The sequence below is a fragment of the Portunus trituberculatus genome, chromosome 14 (assembly GCF_017591435.1).
Source record: "Portunus trituberculatus isolate SZX2019 chromosome 14, ASM1759143v1, whole genome shotgun sequence".
Lineage (NCBI taxonomy): Eukaryota > Metazoa > Arthropoda > Malacostraca > Decapoda > Portunidae > Portunus > Portunus trituberculatus.
In genome coordinates, this window is record NC_059268.1 from 14,326,684 (window position 1) to 14,350,945 (window position 24,262).

Sequence of the window (24,262 nt, forward strand, 5' to 3'; positions counted from 1 at the left end):
CCGTACCTACTCACTGCTAGGTGAACAGGGGCTACACGTGAAAGGAGACACACCCAAATATCTACACCCGGCCGGGGAATCGAACCCCGGTCATCTGGCTTGTGAAGCCAGCGCTCTAACCACTGAGCTACCGGGCCGTGTGTGTGTGTGTGTGTGTGTGTGTGTGTGTGTGTGTGTGTGTGTGTGTGTGTGTGTGTGTGTGTGTGTGTGTGTGTGTGTGTGTTTCAGAAAGCGGTTGTAAATATGCTTCATCATGTACCAGTGGACTTGCGGAACTGGACTTGCGGAGTAACTTCCTACAGTAACTATAAGGAAATTTCATCTCTCTCTCTCTCTCTCTCTCTCTCTCTCTCTCTCTCTCTCTCTCTCTCTCTCTCTTCGTAACAGTTTATCTTTGTTCTTGTCCCTCTGCCTATCTTTTTTCTCACTATACCTATCTATAACTGTCTCGCTGTTACCTAACCATCCCATAACTCTCTTTTTTTTAAAGATGAAAAGCCTTGTAAGGATTAAAATGTCTGCTGCTGTTTGTTCTTCCTTGGGTTAATTTACCTACTCCTACATCTTTATAATGTTAAGCCAACCACTTACGAGTTAAGAACAAAACGCAGCGTCATCAAATGGAGGAACTGATTGCATGCAACGTCGCAAACGTAAAAGAACATAAGGACACGCCGGCAGACCTACACATGGGAGTATTTGTATAAGACTTACATGTCACCTCGTATATCTATTGCTCATCCATATCCATACTAAGTGCGTCCACCTAATCTCTCGATACTGACAAATTGATTATTGAATCTATTCCAGCCATCTATCTCTATATTTCCTAATAGTACCAAGCTTGAAGCTGTCGTGAGTTCCCTCTTGCTTACATTCTTTTTATGTCATTGAAATGCTTTTGGTAAACTTTTTTTCTGGCCCTTTACGGAATTCATAATATACATATTAGCTGAATCCTCCAAGCAATTAACATTCAATGGATTTCTAAATATGGATCTCACTAGAGTTTTTGCCATAGCTTATTAGGACAACAGTGCAGTGCAGGACCTTCATCAGATCCCGTCTTATTGTTCCCATACATCAACCTACATTCAGTTTATTCAAAGGCATGACACTGGACTGCTTGCCAAAACTTATTAGGGCAATTGTACACTTAAAGACCTCTATCAGATCCCGTCTTGTTCTCTGCGGGGCTCTTAATGCAAATCAATTCATTTCAACCTCCATTCGATTTAAAAACACTAAATTATTTAGATTTTTCCGAATAGTTTTGTAGAGAAACGGTATAAATTTTACTGCCTGCCTTTCTCTCTTTCTTTAGTGAGGAGAGCAGCACGTGAAGGGAATTAGGATCATAAGTCTACACCTAGGTAAGGGCTGGCCGGGGCGGTCAAAAAAGTCAAGGTGAGCCGCAGGTACGAAGTAGCAGATATTTCCTGGCATGCTCTAGTCTGGTGTTTTATAGGTTTGCATCATCTTTTCAGTCTTGAACTCCTTGGCCTAGCTTTTAAGAAATAAGGTATGAAGAAAAAATGAGTTTCAAACAGTGGTCAACGTTTTGAAATTTCCTACATTTATATTCCTATTAGCGACATACTAAGAAAACTTTTTTATTATCTGTGTTCATCGCCAGACTCTACAATAAGTAAAAAAAAATATTACTTTTGATGCCCAATGTTTAGGTAAGAATCTGTGTCACACACGTTATTTTTCTTTATTAATGCGGCATTGCAACACAAAACAGTTATCAGAAGGATTACATCACATTTCATTGCAACACAGAAACTAGAACACCAAGGAGGAGTGGTTTTTGTCAAGAGTTGAGCTAAACTCCGCAAAACTAGCAGGAGGAAGTGAAACAACGGTACTGTGTGTAACAATATTGACGAGCGAAGGCCGCGGCGACGTCAGTGATACATCGGTATACTGGTTCCCACATTTTAGGAAGGATATAGCTCTGTTAGAGTCAGTGCAAAGGAGGATGACTAAAAAGATATAAGGAATGAGGGATATTCCCTATGAAGAGAGACTGAAAAAACACAATCTGCATTCCCTAGAGAGACGTAGGTTAAGAGGAGACCTGGTAGAAGTATTTAAGTGGTATAAGGGTTTTAATAAAGGGGACATGAATGTAGTTCTTAGGATCAGTAGCGGGGACAGAACCAGAAATAATGGGTTTAAACTTGAAAAATTCAGGTTTAGGAAGGAAATGGGAAGAAACTGGTTTTCAAACAGAGTGGTTGATGAGTGGAACGGTCTCAGTGGTCATATAGTCAGGGCTGACTGAGTCAGTAGGGAGCTTTAAAAGGTTAGATAAGTTCATGGATGGGGAAGATAGATGGAATTAGGTAGCTTAAGCACACAGGGACTGCCTCGTACAGGCCTGACGGCCTCTTGCAGCTTCCCTCTTTTCTTATGTTCTTATGTATAGTAAGCCTGGTGTAATACTCGCAGCACACGAATACAGCACGTTCGCGATCACAATCACTGTCGAGGCGGTGTCAAGGGCTACCATGCGAGTTCATCCCATATATTTCCTTTTCCTCACGTACTGTACAACAACACATCGTATCAGAATAATGAAAAAAAAAAAAAATGTGTTGAATGTCTGTTTTCTGAATACTTTACTCTTATTAGGATTGTTTTTAAAACACCAGAGTTAGATTTTCACGGACATGTTTTCCAATATATTGATGACAAACAAATCACAATAACTTCCATTAGAATCTATTAAACAAAGCAGGAAAATCATGAACACACAACTGTAATCCACACAAACTTCCAATGAAACCTGCATCACCAAAAGTCTGAAATTTAAGTCTCGACAATTTAAATGATTTTCACTTTAGCCTGATAAACCAGTTATAAAAACCTGAATAACTAAATATATCAAAAATACTCGAGACAAGAAGCCGGGAGGTCTGAGAACACAACGATTAATCACACTCGTATAACAACATAAAAACATGTAGAAAAAAATATATATAATAAAAAAAATCGCATTTGAATGTTGTTTTACCAACTAGAAAGATTTAATACATTGTTGTAAAAGAAATACACTCACATATGTCTCGATTTAATATTCCATCCTCTCTCATATTAAGTAGACAGTTCTCATCTCGTGTTCTTCTTACATAATGAATAGCAACGTTTTTCTTTTTTTCACTTACCCCAGAGCAAATATAATCGCGGAAGTGTGGAGGCGAGTGGAGCAGTGTGGCAGTGACCTCAGCCTTCAAAGGTCACGAAGCTTGATACTGGAAACTGGATGCTAATTTCAGGCAAGAAATAGCAATATCATACACACACTTACACCCCCCCCCCACACACACACACACACACACACACACACACACACACACACACACACACACACACACACACACAGAAAAACTGGATAAGTGTAGATATAGAGACGGGGCCACACGAGCGTAAAGCCCAAGCCCTGTAAAACTACAACTAGGTAAATACAACTAGGTAAATACACACATATACACATACACAAGATGGGCTGATGGCAAGTGGTCCAAAGTCCATGTTTTGTTTCACTGCCCTGCGCGCCTATCACTTCAACGTGTGGTGCAAGGAAGGCTCATAAAAAAATATCTCCTTGGTGAGTCAGGGCACGTGGTGATGTGGCTTGCACGCGCCGCCCACCGCCTGCCACGTGTGCGACCTAATTCCTGGCACAAAATTAGCGTCTTTCATCTTGTCCTCCTTTTTATTTATTCATTTACTTATTTATTTTTATACGCTCGTGTGACGTAATGAAACTTTTTAATAATAATATATTCCCCTGACGAGTATATTAATGGATGAAGTCATGTATTTTATGGATATAAGTCATGTATTTAATGACTGAAGCTTCTAATTTTCCTTTACAGAGTACCGGAATTCTTAAACTCCTTCATTGGAAGTAATAAAAACAATTCAAAAAGTTAAAATCATAATCCTCCTTCACAAAGAAAATAGTTCTCAGTGCTGCATATAAAAAGCACAATGCATTTTTATTCAGTGTGGTAAATGAATGGAACAGATTCAGTAATCACGTTGTTAGTGTCGATTTATAAGCGACCTTCAAAAAGAGATTAGTAAAAGTTAAGAATTGGAGGATTGATGGAAGTAGGTTTACATATTTAAAGTGACTGCCCAGTATAGACTTGACATTTTGCAGCATACCTTATTCTCTTATGGTTTTATAATTAGTCTATAAAAATGGTGAGGCTTTAGATCATCAAGAAGACAAGAGTAACGTTCCATTTCTCATCTAACTACATCTCCGTCTGCATTGCCACACACACACACACACACACACACACACACACACACACACACACACACACACACACACACACACACACACACTTACTTTTCTTTGAGGCTCTATTACTAACAAACCCAGAAAAATAATGACAGACTTTAGATGAAGATGCCAGAAGAGCTATTCCATTTCTAATCTTTCATCTTCACTGTCCGCCCTGCCTTCCGTCCATCACCCCAAGACGCCACTGAAGCCACTGACCCCTTATCTATTATGTCACTCAGTGTTTGTGTGGCCTCGTTCAGCATCTTTTAGGTCAAATATCCTTCGGGGTTTCCAGAGCTAGAACAGTGACCTTCCATCTCACTGATACTGCTTGTGAGCGTAGCGTATTCAAGTCTGTATCTATGTATGTAGGAATGTTATGCCTTAAGACTCTTTCCCTCCTGCCAGAGTCGAGTTCTTATTAGAGCATAGTTAAGGTGAAGGAGGTAGATAATATAACAGGAAATATATAACAGAATAGGAAAGAAAAGAACGGACATACAGATAAAAAGAATAAAAGAAAAGAAAAAACTGACACTTATAGATGATTATAAGTAAATAGATAAATAGATAAAAATATTTGTGATCGATCGATAGATAGATAGATAAGGAGTTAAATCAATAGGCAGACAGACACATAAAAAATAGAAAGACACATAAACAAAAGTAGAAAAATACTAGAAACATATAGATAAATACACAGAGTTGAATGAATAGACAGACAGACACGTAAACAAATAGAGAGACAAATAAACACAGGTAAATACACAGCAAGGCCGGTAGCAGCACACCTTGCCCTCATCACACAGGTAACATCCTAAGTACCCTTCCGTTCAACTTCCTCAATAAGTCACGTGATTAGCATAACACAAATAAACTCTCAAGGTGTTACGCTGACCATGTGTGTGTGTGTGTGTGTGTGTGTGTGTGTGTGTGTGTGTGTGTGTGTGTGTGTGTGTGTGTGTGTGTGTGTGTTTCTTTATTATCTATGTTTTTTTCCTCCTTTTTCATTTCCACCATTGCATACGCCTTTTTTTTTTTTTCTTTTTCTTTCTTTCATCACACTAATCAAGGTTGTTTATTTTGAGTGATTTTTTGTGTATGTGCGTGCGTGCGTGCGAAGGCAAAATGGTGCAGTGAAAGTGCCTGTCAGAGGAGACCCCGCACCTTTTCACTGCCACTGCACTTTGTACGCACTCAAAACTCAACAAAACTTTTATCTATTCATTTATCTATTTAACCCTTTCAATACTGGAACACATTTTTACCATGAGATTTGTGTACGATTAGACCATTTTATTTACATTAGGAAGAGTCTATGGAGGTCAAAAGATTAATGGCCACAGTCTTCACTATTATTTTATTAATCTCCTAAATGAGTTTCTGAAGCTGTATAAAATCACCACATAGTAAGCAGAATGAATATGGACAAGCGTCATAGTACTGAAGGGGTTAATTTGCATGAGCCTTCGTTGGAACCAAAGGAGTGTCATGGTTATGATTGTGGTGCCAAAATGAACAGCCAAATACAAAAGCAAGGGCGTGGCAAATTGATAGATGGGGAAAGATAAATAGACACAGAAAGACAGGCATGATTTAATTCAAGGACTGGTACGAAAAGACATAATTCACATCTTTTCCCAGTTTCCTTGATTTTCAGATGCTCTTATGTTGGTCTTTTTTTGTGTGTGAGAGGGATGGAAAAGAAGAAAAAAAAAAAAGGTAGAGCAGAGGATTGTACGATTTACTTTTACGTTCTTATGAAAGCAGAGCCACTCCACGGACTTCAGACCCTCAAAGGACACAAAACCAAGACGAATGATCTCACGGTGTTCGCATACAGTGTAGAATATATAAGTTTCAGATAAACATGAAGGAAATGAAGCCGACATCAGCGACAGTTTATAGTAAGCATTTCTCGTACATTCTAATTCCTTTCCTCTCACTGAACTCCACAAAGACCCACACGGAGGAGGCATAACACTATAAGACCCCTCCCCTCGTCAGTAGTTCACTTGATCCCATCCTACAAAGCACAATTAGTGGAAATAAGAATACTAAACCGATGGAACGCGTGACACAGGAGACCGAGAAAGAAGAAAACAATGAGTCAAAAGCATACGTGTCATCTTTATGCATTCACGAATTATGACAAAGAAAAAATCCCTGTGTGTGTGTGTGTGTGTGTGTGTGTGTGTGTGTGTGTGTGTGTGTGTGTGTGTGTGTGTGTGTGTGTCATCTAAAGCTGCATGAGGCATTGAAATCTTACTAATAAAATCAAATAGCAAGATGAAACCAGCCTAACACGTTGTCTGGGATCAGCATTCAACCTCTGAACCAGGAAGCAAAGAAGAAACAAGGCGGAAAAAGGTGACGCGGAACAGAAAACACTGGTACCACTCACCCCAATGACTAAATGTGACTCAGCTTAAATAGACACTTGGCCTAAAATGCAGCACACTAATGGAGGAAAACAACACAATTATTAGATAAGCTATTTTTACTCTGAATACTGCAGGTAAAAAAAATTAATGTTTCCAACGAACTGGGTATGTGTTCGAGTCTTCCGGTTGTCCTTGGCCTCTGAGGGGGAAGAGGGGGGAAGGGGCAGCGCCAGTCACCTTTTTGCGGAGCAGCTTTCACGGCTCGGAGCGGAGAGGTGGAGCAGTGGCGTGGTGAGCCAATGGAATGAGGTAGATAAATCAGGGAGCATATTCTAAAATGACCAAACGACTCACCTTTGTTCCTTTCAACAGCCTCTAAGTTACATGGGTTTCAATGCTAGTTTTACGGTTCTAGTGACAGATTGACAATACTTTTACATAATCAACAGGAAGAGTAGTCTTGAGAACTCGGCTAATCAAGTTTGTGGCGTCTGCAAATAGTTGTGGGGAAGAGCAAGTGTTTCAGTTAAAGGGTCGTCATGGTTCGGAGCGGAGTGCTGGGCTGGGCTTGAGGTGGCGACGTGAAGTATAGCTTTATGGCCAGGAGTTCACGAAGACTGCCTTGCCTTTCTATTACTGCCTTGCTTCATTTTGTATCGGTGAAGTGATTCATACTTAATTACAGGAGAGATAAAATAAGTAGTAATACGGACGGTACATCTATTCGACCTTCAGACAACGATGAAAAACAAATACAAGAACAAGAAAGAGAATAACAACAACACTAACAAGAACACTTCATACAGACACCTAAGCAATCTCATCAACAAAACCAATGTGTCAGATCCCATAACACAAAGCAGTTAAAAATAGCCAAGTTGCCCCTAATGTTAGCCAGATACCACAGAAAACAAGCAAACGAGACACCAACTGCCATCACCAACCAGAGGCCTTTAACCCCTGAGATGAACGACGGAAACTGGGATTACCGAACTGGTATTACCGAACTGAGATCACCAAACAGGGATTACCAAGAGGATGACAGCATCACTTCACTCTTACAGCATCACGCTATCCCTGAAAACTGATTGATCCTCACACTTTCCTCTCATGCTTTCTTTCTCATTCAAGTCCTCTCTCTCTCTCTCTCTCTCTTACTCACACTTGCACTCTTCTTCTCACACTCTGCTGTTTTTCCTCCTTCTATCTTCCTTTCCCACTCATTCTTCTATTTCTTCTTCATATCATTCCTCCTCCTCCTCCTCCCTTTTTCCTCTTCTGTTGGAAATGCAGCTTATATTTGCACTATTAAATGACAGAAAAGGAAAACAAGAAAAGACAAACAAAATATTAATCAAAAGTTTTACGTCATCGTTATCAAATATGTTAAGAGTAAAATTTTTAGTATTATTTATATGGATTATCAATTAAGGTCAACAATTTTTTAGTTACTAGCACAAAGGATACTCGAGGCCTTATGAGAAAACTATATCAATCTCTCTCTCTCTCTCTCTCTCTCTCTCTCTCTAGCACAAAGAAACGGGAACTTATGAGAAAACTATATCAATCTCTCTCTCTCTCTCTCTCTCTCTCTCTCTCTCTCTCAGACAAAGGGAGAGGAACACAACCATTACCGAAGGACTCAGCGGCAGGAGACCTCTCGGCCTATCCCCTCAGACAACAACCCTGCCTTAATTACTGCAGCAATTAACCAGGTGATGCATTCTTCAGGAAACACCTGTCACTTGGGATGCGCTGAGCAAGGGGAGACGGATCACCAGACTTATTCTCTGTCTCTTCTATCACAGCGTCGTAGTGCATGTTATAATAGTTGTATTTGTCATCTCTTTAGTTCTCTTTCTCTCTCAACAGGCGTGGCTTTGTTGTGTGAGTCAGGGAGCAACCTTGGGACCGGTTGTGTGCCATTGTTTTTAAAGTTTTATACGTATTGTAATGATGTCTTACCTTGACTGAGACACCTGTAATTTCATGCCTCCTTTTTTTTTTTTCATTACTGTACTTGTCTACAGGTTATTTGGATATTAATAGATTACACATACATACATACATACTACTACTGTTACTACTACTGTTACTACTACTACTACTACTACTACTGCTACTACTACTACTACTACTGTTACTACTACTATACTACTACTATCACTACTACTATACTTTATTAAACCATACGATTAGAAAGGCTATTAATGAGGATTGGCTAAGAGAAGGTACGCCCATAAAAAAAAGAAAGAAAAAAAAAAAGAAAAAAGATTGATGCGATATAAAATGAATAAATAAAACGTGATGAGATATTAAGCGTACATGGTAAAGCTAATTTTTGACGCTCCAGAGAGAGAGAGAGAGAGAGAGAGAGAGAGAGAGAGAGAGAGAATCATCACACTCATGGTCATCAGTTCAGCACCACCGCATCCTCATTTTCACTTTCATTTTCTGCTTCACCATTACGGCTCATGATCCTCTTCTCCTCCTCACCATCTTTATCATTATCAACTTTTCTTGTCCTCGCGGTTACAAGAAGAGTGTGAAGGAATGATAACTCTCTCTCTCTCTCTCTCTCTCTCTCTCTCTCTCTCTCTCTCTCTCTCTCTCTCTCTCTCTCTCTCTCCTTGTTCCTATTTTTTCCCTCACCATAACCCAGTTTCCCTTGATAGTTTTGTTTCCTTATTTAATTTCTTTCCTCTCGTCGGCATCCTTGTTCTGTTTGGCTTCCTTTTATTGCTTCAAACTTTCCTCTTCCTTAATCTTCTTGGTCTCTTCTTTTTTCTTTCTTTTTTCTTACTCACTTATTTGTTGTATTTTTTTGCTGGTCAACACACACACACACACACACACACACACACACACACACACACACACACACACAGAGGATAAAAAAAGTCATTATATTCTTGTATACAAAAATTATATAGAAAATATTTCATTATAATGAACATATTTTATCTTTTTCCGAGGAGAGAGAGAGAGAGAGAGAGAGAGAGAGAGAGAGAGAGAGAGAGAGAGAGAGAGAGAGAGAGAGAGAGAGAGAGAGAGAGAGAGAGAGAGAGAGAGAGAGAGAGAGAGAGAGAGAGATTTACATTACATAATATAGCACTTATGGCACAAAAATAATGGATATAATGAAAACCGAGAGAGAGAGAGAGAGAGAGAGAGAGAGAGAGAGAGAGAGAGAGAGAGAGAGAGAGAGAGAGAGAGAGAGAGAGAGAGAGAGAGAGAGAGAGAGAGAGAGAGATCCACAAGAATATACAATAAAACAAATATAGAGTAAAAATCAGGTAATTCTAATAAAAAAAATCATTACATATCGTAAGAGAGAGAGAGAGAGAGAGAGAGAGAGAGAGAGAGAGAGAGAGAATTCAAGGCACGGTTACAAAACAAGGAAACATAACTTTTCGTCTCGACTCGACCCTGCCTTGTAACTCCGTGAAGGTCGTTGTGTCAGGTACTCTGGCGGGATAAGCACTTGCAGCTTATCCCCCAAGAATCCTGAAGTATTAACCCACATCAGTACTGGGACACATTTTTACCTTGAGATTTGTGTACATATTGACATTAGGAAGGCTGTATGGAGGTCAGTAGATTAATGGCCACAGTCTTCACTATCTTAACCCCATATAAGTTTCTGAAGCTGTATTAAATCACCAAACAGTAAGCAGAATATGGAAACGCGTCATGGTACTGAAGGGGTTAATGGGTTTAATCACTCTAATGGGTAAATCACAGAGAAGGTGGTGTTTCGTCATACCATTCTGTGTCTAAAATGATGATCTTCACCTGTTTATACTCATTCTCATTTCTCCTCTGTCTGTTTCACTGCAAGGGGTCAAATGAACATGTGAAGAAAGGAAAGGAAGTTGCAAGATGTCATCACGCCTTTATACGTGGTAGTCCCTGTGTCAAATTTGCGTCCCTACTTTCATCTCTCAGAATCTTCACTCCGTCATCCCTCAAACTGGTAAACTCTGGAATTATTTGGCGGTCTTTGGGGTTTTTTTTTTTTTTACTTGATCTTGTGATTCCGGTGATGTTCTGGTAAATTCTGGAGCTATTTGGCGGTGTCTGAACCTTTTCTTTCTCTTTTGGTTCCAGTGATGTTTCGGTAAATTCTGGAACTATTTGGTGGTATCTGAGTTTTTTTTTTGTTTGACCTTTTTGTTCTAGTAAACTCTGGAACTGCTTGGTGGTATCTGATCTTTTTTCTTGATCATTTTGTTCTGGTAAATTTCCTGTAAATTCTGGAACTAGTTGGTGGTGTATGAGCTTTTACTTTTTTTTTTTTTTTTTTTTTTTTTTTTAGTTCCGGTGATGTTCTGGGAAACTCTGGAACTATTTGACAGTGTCTGGGATTTTTCTTGATTTTTTTTCTTCCGGTACAGTTCTGGTAAACTCTGGAACTATTTGGTGGTGTCTGGATTTTTCTCTTTCTCTTTTTTGCGTTCTCTCTCCTTTCGACTTCCACTTTACGTCTCCAGAAGTAACATTTTTTTTTTCATTTCATAATTATCTTTTCGTAGCAGTATATCTAAGTGTTTTTTTCCAGTTTCTTCTTGACTGATAAAAAAAAAATGTCGTGCTTCCTTTCTTCATTGTTCCTTTCCTTCGAGAAGCACTGCAGTAACACACCAAGAAAACACATGACCTCCATCTCGGTCTCTCTTACTCTTCACTATTTCTCTCAATCCTTCACTGCTTCCTTCCCTGTATCGATGGATTGCAGTAACACTAACATAACAAAATGCTGATGCTCCACGGTCACGATCTTTCAGTCTCCCTCTCCTCCTCTGTCTTTGTTTAAATGCCTCAGAGAATATTTCCTCTTCATACCACCTCCACCAAGCTTCCGCCCCCAGTACACTTGCACCGTGGAAACAGCGGCACATTCCTCAGTTCTCACTCACTGTTGTTTCCTCTCTCATGGCTTCCACGAACACGCTGGTGACGCAGAGGTACCCAGCACACCCTAGGACACTCACACCAAGCCACTGTATTCACACAGACACTTGAGTAAGGAAGGAAGCATGTTTATCTTGGTATAAGAAATGTAGGAGGTATGACATAAAGGGTGAACATAACATTTTGACGCAATGCACGTGAGGTAAGTAAGGAATGTAGTCATGAGTACTGGTGGTGTGAGATGTGATGTCATTACTGGTAATAAGAAACGAGTATATCGCACGTTGACCTTGTATGATGTACGATAATTAACATTGACTATGGCGAACATTCTTTCACCTTTTTTCTATGATGATGATGATGATGATGATGATGATGATGATGGTGATGATGATGATGATGATGGTGATGATGGAGTTGTGAGGACATTACTACTAAGAACTGTATACGTTAACAATGAATCCGAAATCAATGTTGAGTGAAGATATTTTTTTTTTTTTTTTCGTTCTTGAAGCAGTGAAGAGTCATGAACAATGATGACGAAACTTGTTCTGTTCTTGTTCTGGTGTCATGATCACAATGAAGGAGTGTTCTATCCTTGAAAAATGTGAAGGAACTTATTATTACCGGATGCACTTGATGTAGGTTCAATATACCACACACACACACACACACACACACACACACACACACACACACACACACACACTTCTTCCTTTCCACCTCAAGCACTGATGAAACGCATGATGAAACAGTGAAGCTCGGTACCCTGTCACTACAAAGATGCATTACGGTGACCTTGCAAAACGAGGAGGAATGAGAGTGCAGTGGTGATGACGCTTCCTCTCACAGACAGATGAGAGGGTTCGGAAAGGGAATGACATCGGGAAAGGCATAAGGGTCTGGAGTGAGTAAAGTTGTAAGTTGACAAGGCTTCTTCCGTCTGTATTTGGGGAACCTTCTCACGCCACGGACGAAGAAGCGCGCCTCTTTACACGACGGGCAGAGCATGTGGCAGGTGTCGTAGGGGTAGCAGCAGGAGGGGAACTGAGGACATAGCACCAGGGCCCTCGATACCACCACCAGGGCGGCAATCAGCACCACTAGCACGGCCCACGTCTTCATGTCGGCCGCCCCAACACCCTGTAAGGAAGTGACGGGAGGGGGGGGATAGGGTCAGACTGATGTGCTTACGATGCTACAGGGAAATGAAAGGTAAGAGGATCTGATTCCCTTATGAGCGTTTCCTTGAGGCGAAATATGGAATGCTGTATAGTTTCGAAAGGAGTGTTATAAGAATAAACAGGGATTTTAGAGAGGAAAATGTGGATAATCTCTCTCTCTCTCTCTCTCTCTCTCTCTCTCTCTCTCTCTCTCTCTCTCTCTCTCTCTCTCTCTTTCTCTCACCAATGGTCCCAAACAGACAGCTTGCGGAAGCGATTTAAATGACACGTGCCTGACTCACCATTGTCATTAGTTAAAGAGTACACAGATAAGCCTAATGCGCTCCCCGTGTCCTGCATGTCCCTTTCTCCTTGATCTCTGTCCTTCTCTCTCTCTTCCTGTGCCCCTTCAAATGAGTTCCGTCTTCCTGTCTTCCTCTGTCCCACTATCTCATCCTGTCTCATCCTGCCCCACTGTCAATGTCAACCAGTGTCGCTATGTAGGAAATGGATGTTCACTATGTTACTAATGCTTATGTCTGGTGGTGGTGGTGGTGGTGGTGATTTGTAATTAGATTTTTCTTTTGTTTCTTATCTATATCTTTAATGGCAATCTTTTCTTTTTTTTGTTTGTTTCTTTACGTATGTGTTTTTCTTCGTTTCTTTATGTATGTATGTATGTATGAGTCTCTCTCTCTCTCTCTCTCTCTCTCTCTCTCTCTCTCTCTCTCTCTCTCTCTCTCTCTCTCTCTCTCTCTCCACAAACTTTACCACACTCTCACCACCACTAGCACCATCACCACCACCACCACCACCTCTATCACCACCACCACCACCACCACCACCATGACCCCATCTCCTGCCTCCTCATTAAACACACAAGATCTAAACTGTATATGTGGAAACTGGCCAAGACTAAAATAATAGTCACTGCAGATGCACTTTTTAGCCAACTTACACCTGCATTCTGAAACACTTCTGCGCGCACCTCCACTACTTAGAAAATGAATAAATGGTTGCAGTGACCCGGGTTTTTAAGATGCTTTTTTTTTTATGGTCTGAGCGAAAGACTGACATTCCTACCTAATTAACTCCTTCAGTACTGGGATGTATTTTAATCTGAGTTTTGGGTATATAATCTCACCATTTTATTGACATTGGGAAGGATCTATGAAGGTCAAAACGCAAAAGATTAATGGCCACACTTTTCACTATTTCAATCCCCCACATGAGTTTCTGAAGCTGTATAAAATCACCAAACAGTAAGCAGAATGAATATGGAAACGCGTCACGGTACTGAAGGAGTTAACCTCATAAGCACTCTAAGAAACCGGCTGAACATCATTGTGGGTTTTTTCAAGGTAGTCATGGCGAGAGAAGAAAATGTATTAACTGTAACGTGCCGTGTGCGAGCCGACTAACGCGTGACGCACCAATCAACGATATGCTTTCTTCCCGTGCACGTTACTATAATAGCCACCAGGTGACGGCGTGCTCACCTGCCTGGCTCATCATAAGACAAAGCAAGTAGGTGGTTTGCTACGCCAGGGACGATTTCACTTCCCACGCAGCGCAAGAGAGGGAGTTCAGCATTTTATTTTTATTTTTTCCTGTAATGGGTGAAAACAAATTAAGCTCCAGGTGTTGATAGTGACGCAGGGAGAAAGGGCGGATTAGTTGAGGAAATTAAAGTATGTGAGAGAAAACAGCTTAGAGAAAAAAAAAATATATTCGTTTCATAAAGTCAAAAACACCAGTTAAAAGAAAAAAAGAATATAAATGTACAGAGGAATTATTAGACGCACAATTAACAAGAAACAACGTACAAGTGTGTGTGTGTGTGTGTGTGTGTGTGTGTGTGTGTGTGTGTGTGTGTGTGTGTGTGTGTGTGTGTGTGTGTGTGTGTGTGTGTGCACGCTCGCGCCGCTGTACAAAGAGTCAAGTATTTACTACACGATTACCCTCAATTATGTCACTAAAAATGGTCAGTTCGTTCGTTCCTTATTTTTGGAGAGAGAGAGAGAGAGAGAGAGAGAGAGAGAGAGAGAGAGAGAGAGAGAGAGAGAGAGAGAGAGAGAGAGAGAGAGAGAGAGAGAGAGAGAGAGAGAGAGAGAGAGAGAGAGAGAGAGACCCTGTATGAAAAAAAAAAAACTCATTAAGGCACAGATGTGGCTGGTCAAAATATGCAAATGAACTCAGAAAAAGGTGAGTCAATATTTAGTTTCGTCACTACTGAAAATTGAAACCTCACGCGTTACACTGGAAGCTCTCCCATCCCCTCCCTTACACCATAACCCTACTCCTGGTCACATTGAAAATAACTCACGCGTTACATTAGAAGCTCTCTCCCCCCCAACGATCCCTCACACCACAACTCCGCTGCTGGTCACATGGAAATTAACTGAAAATTGAAATATCACGCGTTACATTGGAAGCTCTCCCTCTCTACCCTGCCGCTGGTCACATGGAAGTTAATTTACATGGAAGAGACAAATATACACACTACTATAGGTGTCCGTGTCCTTATCCTCGTCTCTCTGTGAAATATACTTGTGGTCATGACACGGTAATGAGTTTTGGGGAAAAAAATGAGTGGATTTATTCATCATATTTATCTGGTATCGAGAAAAGATGAGTATTTTTAAACATTATCATTATTATTAATTTATTTTTATCTATTTTTTTTTTTTTTTTTGTATCACTCAAACACTCGGTTCTGGCTGTCCAACTCCCCACTCCCCGTCAAAAAAATAATAATAAATAAATAAATAAATAAATGAATAGATAGAAAAGGAGCACCAAAAGCATTTCAGATTAAGACGTAATGATTGAGTGGTATTTGAGTAAGTCATTAAATCTATTGGTGCTTTATTAGTTTGCTTTACATTTTTTTTTTTCGTTCTTTTCCTCACGGTATTCAACTTTCTCCTTTTCTTTTTATGTTACATGTGCCTTTATATTTCTTGTAGTAGTAGTAATAGTAGTGATGATGATGATGATGATAATGACGATGATGGTGGTGGTGGTGGTGGTGGTGGTGGTGACACACAAGCTCGAGTTAAATGGTAAACAGTCAAGCCCAGCAAGGAAGGAAGAGGAAAATGTGTGTAATTATAGTGTGTTTGACCTTGCACCTCAGCTGGCACTTACTTCCTTACGGGGAATCTGCATGTCACACACACACACACACACACACACACACACACACACACACACACACACACACACACACACACACACACACACACACACTGATTATCGTCTAAGAGAGAGAGAGAGAGAGAGAGAGAGAGAGAGAGAGAGAGAGAGAGAGAGAGAGAGAGAGAGAGAGAGAGAGAGAGAGAGAGAGAGAGAGAGAGAGAGAGAGAGAGAGAGACTACTACTACTACTACTACTACTACTACTACTACTACTACTACTACTACTACTACTACTACTACTACTACTACTACTACACACCGCGTAGTGTAGTGGTTAGCACGCTCGACTCACATTCGAGAGGCCGGGTTCGAGTCCCGGTAAGCGGCGAGGCAAATGAGCAAGCCTCTTAATGTGTGGCCCCTGTTCACCTAGCAGTAAATAGGTACGGGATGTAACTCGAGGGGTTGTGGCCTCGCTTTTCCGGTGTGTGTTGTGTGTTGATGTGGTCTCAGTCCTACCCGAAGATCGGTCTATGAGCTCTGAGCTCGCTCCGTAATAGGGAAGACTGGCTGGGTGACCAGCAGACGACCGAGGTGAATTACACACACACACACACACACGCCCGGTAACTCAGTGGTTAGAGCGCTGGCTTCACAAGCCAGAGGACCGGGGTTCGATTCCCCAGCCGGGTGGAGATATTTGGGTGTATCTCCTTTCACGTGTAGCCTCTGTTCACCTAGCAGTGAGTAGGTACGGGATGTAAATCGAGGAGTTGTGACCTTGTTGTCCCGGTGTGTGGTGTGTGCCTGGTCTCAGACCTATCCGAAGATCGGAAATAATGAGCTCTGAGCTCGTTCCGTAGGGTTAACGTCTGGCTGTCTCGTCAGAGACTGCAGCAGATCAAACAGTGAAACACACACACACACACACACACACACACACACACACACACACACACACATAAATAGATAAAAATAAAAAAAATCTTGTAATCTTTCTCCTGTATTACTGATATATCGTCTAAGTACTTATAAACTACTACTACTACTAACCTATCTACTAACCTACTACTACTACTACTATGTACTACTGCACATGACTGGAAACAACTGACGAACCACAATGAGTAAAACAGCAACTATAATATTTATTTTGAGAGAGAGAGAGAGAGAGAGAGAGAGAGAGAGAGAGAGAGAGAGAGAGAGAGAGAGAGAGAGAGAGAGAGAGAGATACAACACGCACGTTTTTCTTTACAGCTACACGCTTTCCTCTCCTCCCATGTTCTACTTTCCCTTTCATTCACTCACACCGCTCACTCCCTCACGCCACTCTCGTTTTCTCTCCCACAAAAAATGGTCTTTCCTAATCTTGCGTAAACAAACCCTCCCTCTTGACCGCTGGGAAGGTAATACATAACATTCATATTCATAAACTACTACAGTCGCACTCAAGTATATAAATCACACGCTGGAAGCCGCCGTTTTCTTTTTTCTTTCTTTTTTAATAGTTTTAATGGGTGACTCAAGTATTTACGTAAACTGGTGGTGAGGTCTTAATATCGAGGTTTCGGTGATTCATTTTTCACATTTGGGTCTTAGATATTCGTGTTTAGATTGTGATGCCAGAATGTCAATGTTACGTTTTGTCTACTGTTATTGTTCCTGCTACTGCTACTATTGCTATTACTACTACTACTACTACTACTACTACTACTAGTACTAATAATAATAATAATAATAATAATAATAATAATAATAATAATAATAATAATAATAATAATAATAATAATAATAATAATAATAATAATAGTGTCGCTGTTGCTGCTACTATTATTAGCAAACCACCAGCCCCGCTACTATTACTATAACCTCTATCGCTTCTGCTACTACAATTACTGTCACCACCACCACTACCACAACAACAATAACAACTACTACTACTACTACTACTACTACTACTACAACTACCTTTACAACCAGGTAAGTACAACTCTCCTACAAATTTTTCATCACCTTTTTGCGAAACATTCACTCCTAAATAAAAGAATCACATTACTGGTCACGGATTCAACAACACACTACCTCCCCTCTCTCTCTCTCTCTACACACACACACACACACACACACAGACAGACAGCACACACCTTTCCACGCCAGAGAAGCACAGGTGTTCCGGGAGGCTGTATGGCAGGTAGTAATTCTCCACAACCGGTGCTGGCCTCTTGTATATGTCTTCATACACAGAGAGATGCCAACACGCCATTTTCCACGTTATTTTTATCTAGTAGATGCTAACGACCTGAGGGATGACTGGCTTCGTTACTGTTCTTAATGGAGAGGGCGGTAACTGGTAGAAGAGTGTGGGTGTTTGTGAGTGAAGGTTCAAGGGAGGCACTAACAAGGGATAAGGCTGAGATACTGTAAGAGATGCTACTGTGTTGGTTTAACGTGACGTGCCTGCTGGCTTTTGCGTGCTCTAGTGAATGAACGCAGGAGGTATCAGCTTGGAACCACATTCTTGAACACTACAGCGTATCACCTCGATTACTTCTTTAATAGCTTGTACTGGAAGTTGTTATGGGTTATCAAGAGTGTTTTCCTCAAGAGAATTCAATTAATGGTCTTGGTGATCGCTGGAAAATAGTCCTGATAGAGTAAAGTGTTTAAAAATTAAGAGGTTATTGTAATCGCTTCCCATACGAGTAAATACATTGGCTTGTATTCTTATGCACTGCGTATCATCTAATGAGCATTGTTTTCAAAGGCCACAGTGATATTTAGTCAAGTTCACATAAACGTTTTTCTCAATTACAATGCACAATCTTTCTTTTGCAGCCTTTTTATGCTCTCGTTTGTATTTCTTTGTATGTCTTTGTTTGTATTCTAAAAAACAATAAAATAAATCAATAAACAAATCACACTCATTATTAGAAAAAAATGAGAAATAATAAATGTGAATTGATGAATACGTGAATAAATGGAATTTTGTGATAAAAAAAATGTAGCTATCTTTTCGTAAACTTATTGGAAAGTTCTTTTTATCAGAGTATAATCATTCAAACACACACACACACACACACACACACACACACACACACACACACACACACACACACACACACACACACACACACTACCACTACTACAACTACTATCTACTACTACTACTACTACTACACTTCCATACTCAAAGACTTTCACTCCAATATTACAAGAACCACACCTTGGCACACACACACACACACACACACACACACACACACACACACACACACACACACACACACACACACACACACACACACACACCACCACCACCACCACCACCACTACCACACTTCCCAACAGACGCGAGGAGGAGGTACGCGAGTGAAGGCAAAGAGAGAGAGAGAGACGCTTCCATTCCTCTTCCTTCCTGCTGCCCTGGAGTGTTAATAGCAAAAAAAAAGTAAAGGGGAAGGGGCGCTCATCATAGGCCTAGTTAACTTTGGATCAACTTTCACTTGCTGCGTCACGACAGGATAGGCCTATTGCTTGGCTGGATGGGACACACACACACACACACACACACACACACACACACACACACACACACACACACACACACACTATACGTACTATCTATAAAACATGCTATTAGGAAAAATATAATCTGACTTGCTTTTTTTTTTCTTTTCTACGTTAATTAGCTGGAAATTAACACTTTTGTATACTGTACCAATAATTCACCCACTTTTTTTTTTTTTTAATTAGAGTTTTCCAGTATTTCATGACATATATAAGTGCTTTTTTCTTTTTCTTTTCTACTTCAATTAGCTGGAAATTAACACTTTTGTATACTGAAACAATAATTCACCAGCTTTCTTTTCTTTTTCAAGTCAGAGATTTCCAGTATTTCATGATCTGTATTTCACTTTTTTCTCTCTTATATTATTGCTTTGTATTTGATCTTGTTTCTTCATTGCTTATTTTATTCTACTATTTATACTTTTCCCTGTTTTGTATATTCTATTGTTTGATTATTATTCTTTTAACCCGTCATTACTGGTACGCATTTTTATCATGAATTGTTGGTATGATTAAGCGATTTTATTACATTATGAAGGGTCTATGGAGGTCAGAAGATTAATGGCCTGAGTCTTCACTATTTCAATCCCCACATAAGTTTCGGCAACTGTATAAAATCACCAAATAGTAAGCAGAATGAATATGAAAATGCGTCTCAGTACTGAAGGGGTTAATAAAATCTATATTTGCATATCTTTACATTGTTTTTTTTTCATACATACTTAATAATCGTATAACATTATTAACTTCATATTGTCGAATCTTGCTTTTTTTTATTTTTCCCTTGTAATTCACTGAAGTCTTACCTTGATCATTATTTTTCATTACATTAGTTACTTTATCGCTTGTTTGTAATTTAATTCTGTTTCCACTTCTCTGAAAATTCCTTGTTATTTTTCCCTTGTAATTCACTGAAGTCTTACCTTGATAATTATTTTCTCATTACATTATTTACCTTATCGCTCGTTTGTAATTTAGTCCTGTTTCCACGTCTCTGAAAATTCCTACATATTTCTATGGTCACTTATAAGCTAGGCCTCCTTTATTTACTCATTACGCGTCCGATTTTCAAGTTTAAAATAAATACATTACCCATTCACTTTGGATGAAAGGAAGGCGGCTGAACAGAGAACATCCTAGTGACCAGACAGCCTCCTTTTCCTACACATTTCACATGCAAATAAGACCCATTACAGCCTGTCAAATCAGCATAATTCTGACGTGCAGCTGACACCTATACTTTGAGGAAGACCAATCTCTCTCTCTCTCTCTCTCTCTCTGTGTGTGTGTGTGTGTGTGTGTGTGTGTGTGTGTGTGTGTGTGTGTGTGTGTGTGTGTGTGTGTGTTTTTTTTTTTTTTTTTTTGTGTGTGTGTATCTTTTACATTGAAAGGCTAGGGGACCGAAACAGGGAGAGGAGTAAAAGCAACAGCATGTACATTAGGTGGTGGTTCCAGCAGTAGGTAGTAGTATTAGTAGTAGTAGTAGTAGTAGTAGTAGTAGTAGTAGTAGTAGTAGTAGTGGTGGTGGTGGTGAGGGTGAGGGTGGGGGTGGTGGTGATGGTGGTGGTGGTGCAGCATCACTTCTCCAGACTTAGCCATCGCTGTTCGTTATAAAAACACTGGATGGGTGGAATAAACTGAGTAATCTGCTTCTTAATGTCGAGTCAACAGTGGTCTTTAAAAGATAAGACAAATTCATGGATAAGAATGGATTTTCCCATTAGGAACCAGCACCGAAGAGACGTTTTTGTTTATTTTCCTTACTATTTTTCTTGTCCTTGGCCGATCCCCTTCTAAACTTAATAAATAAATGACTAATTAAATAAACACAGGCATGTTTTACACAGGAACTGCCACGTGTAGACCTGCTGACTCTTTATAAGCTTTCCTCTAATGTTCTTACAACACAACACACTGATTGGTATTCGGTATGCATGAGTGGTAAGATGAGGAGATGACTTGCAGCCTCTCACTGATTGGTTAGCGTGACCTTGAAGAGGACATGTTGGAAGGTGACCCAGCAACACTGCCCACCATCTGCCAGGGTCCACATTCTCAAGCGTCTTGGCGCCTTATCTCTCCCTTTTAACATGCTTTGGAGGAGGTTTTCATTTTTTCTTCGTATGTTCTCATGTTTCTAGCGGGAGTTAAACAAGTATTATGCATCATGAATGGGGAAAATACACTCACGAGAACACGACTGGAGAGAAAAATAATCCTGGTGGTATAACAAAGCCTTTCAAAACAAACCTAACATTCCGCACGGATAAGGACACTGTAAAATTCCTCTTGTCAAGTGACTGGCGATGTTGGTGTGAACTATATGGACTATCAATGTGTGTAATGTACATATACTCATTATCTTAATGGTTTCCTTTGTGGCTGATAACTGACTGGGAGTAAAAGACATTTTATAATTAAAGTATTATGATCTTATTTTCAAAGACAGCTGAATTTGAAAACATTCCTCTTAAAGAACTGCCACGGATGAAACTACCAATTAAGATTAGGGTTCTTCATTTTACACAACTGCAAACCGTCCTCTATATGTGACTAGCTATATACTTTCAACCTCATATTAACTTCAGTAACATTTGCGGCCTCTAACTGACAATCCTTAGAACACTACCTCTCCTCTGCTAAACCTCATCATTTCCCAACCGAAACGCTTGTGACTGACTCAACTAGCAGTAACCTCTTCTCTATTCCTTCCTACTTTTGCTAAAATAATTTTCACTTCCGGCTCTAGCCGAATTCACACGACCAAAATCCAAACTTACTGATCAAAGGCGACCATGCTCTCTACGGTAGTAGGCTACATGTCTCACGCGTCTTTCTGCCCTGGAGAGAATGCGCCATCAGCAGCGTCACTGCCGACGACAAAATGAGTAGGCCTGCCAAATATCCTTATAAACGGGAAAGCCCTACATCACATGAAAATTGGGATCTAGGATCGCTCGGTAGAGATGGGGATGAAACGACAATTATGTTAGAAGGCCATCTGTTTATAGTCACTAGATTATGTACTGTACATGCAAAGTAAAAGCAACACTCACCAAGCGACATCATCCCACACTCCAATTCTCGTCAGTCATCAGATAGTGATGAACAATAGTTGAGAGGTTCATCCATCCCCACAAAGCTAAAGATGACTGCGATGAGTGGCTGAGGTGTTCACGCACTGATGTATAGGCTACACTCACTTCCAGTGTGGCTTATTTCCTGTATCCTTCAGTATTACGAATGGCAAATCCCTTAATCGACTGACAATCTCATCGCAGTTCAGGGATTCTTCGCACATCTGAAGTTTCAGAGAACCACGCCAAGGACAACATTCTTTCAAAGGTTTACTATTAACTAGATATTGACTGTCACATTTAAATAGTAGTTGTCTAAGTTTATCGTGTATATTTCTTTTTATTGTTATCAGAATTTTCACGAACTCGTCATTAAGTCTAATCGTAAACGCAAACACAAATACACTTATGTATCTTTTTGCACGTAATACCCTAGGGATATTTTTCACTATTCTTTTCTTGTTTGTAGCGTTAAAACACGTGGTCACAAATATCACACATTACTGTATCGTCAATACTTGCACTAGTTTTTCGGAAAATTTCACCTTCCATGATGCTATGACAACACCACTTCTGTTAAGATGAGCTGGCTTTCACACACAAAGAGCAAACTTTGCATTTGCAATGGGTAACATAAGGGTGGCCTGGCCATGGCGGCAGCATGGAGTCCCGAAAAGCGAGTTATCACTGGGAATTCTTTACACCCGGCTGCTTGCAGCCTTCCTAAGCAGCCGACAAGTTTCACTGGAAAACATTCACACGGTCGATAGCAGCCACTGGTTCGCTAGCTGCTGTATAAGAACATAAACAATGAAGAGTGTCTTACAAACAAGCTCCTCTGCTGACAGGCAAGTGCTACACCCTGCATCGGCACTCCCTTGTTTCCTTTATTAGGCTACCAATGCTTCATTTATCTTGTTTTGCCTTATTTTCCATAACTTATACAGGATGTTCTTGATACTCAATTTTTTCCACATATTTTTTTTTTTATTAGAATTTCTTCATCATCCTCAACGACAATGCAGCGTAAAGTTGTAAACTTACCAATTGCACGTCTTTTATATATATTTTTTAATCAAGAATAATTTAAATATCTCATTTACCTATTATAGAAAATGGTGCACTCACTGGTTATTATTAAAACAATTTCCAACATTAATCCTTCTAGTTTCAATTTGGTATTGATAGCTATTCTCATTTGATCCTGAAAAATTGTCGAGAAGTGGGATGCTGGTATTATAAAGGAACTAAATTTGAGCCATACAGAATTAAAATCAATTAAGAAAGGAAAACTAAAAGATAGGATTAGAGACTGGGATAAGAAAACATGGCAAAAGGAAATAGCAGAAAAATCAAGTTTGACAATATACAAAAACTGGAAGAAAGAAATGGCAGAAGACGGTGTCTGACCAGCATGTCTTTATTTATTTATTTTTTTTTTCAAAGCAAGATCTAATCACCTTACACTAAAAGATAGGAACAAACACACTGATGGAGAGTGTGACAGCAGCCTTGAGGATTTAAAACTATTTATTTTTTTGTTATGGTGTCCAAGATATCAGGAAAAAAGGAGAAGGAAAATCATCTTACAGAAGCCATGCATAGAAGAAAATACTATTGGACAATTGCTTTCTTGAAAAAAAAAAAAAAAAAAAAAATATATATATATATATATATATATATATATATATATATATATATATATATA

At 39.8% G+C, this 24,262-nt stretch overlaps 1 protein-coding gene across 1 annotated transcript in view; it reads right to left on the reverse strand.

Moving 5' to 3' along the window:
* Positions 1 to 9,261: 9,261 nt before the first annotated feature.
* LOC123503846 (esterase OVCA2-like) overlaps positions 9,262 to 24,262 on the reverse strand; it is a 29,055-nt gene continuing 14,054 nt past the window's right edge. The window contains exon 6 of the transcript XR_006674625.1: positions 9,262 to 9,322. The gene's annotated coding sequence lies outside the window, so the exon portion shown is untranslated. The remainder of the gene's footprint in view (positions 9,323 to 24,262) is intronic.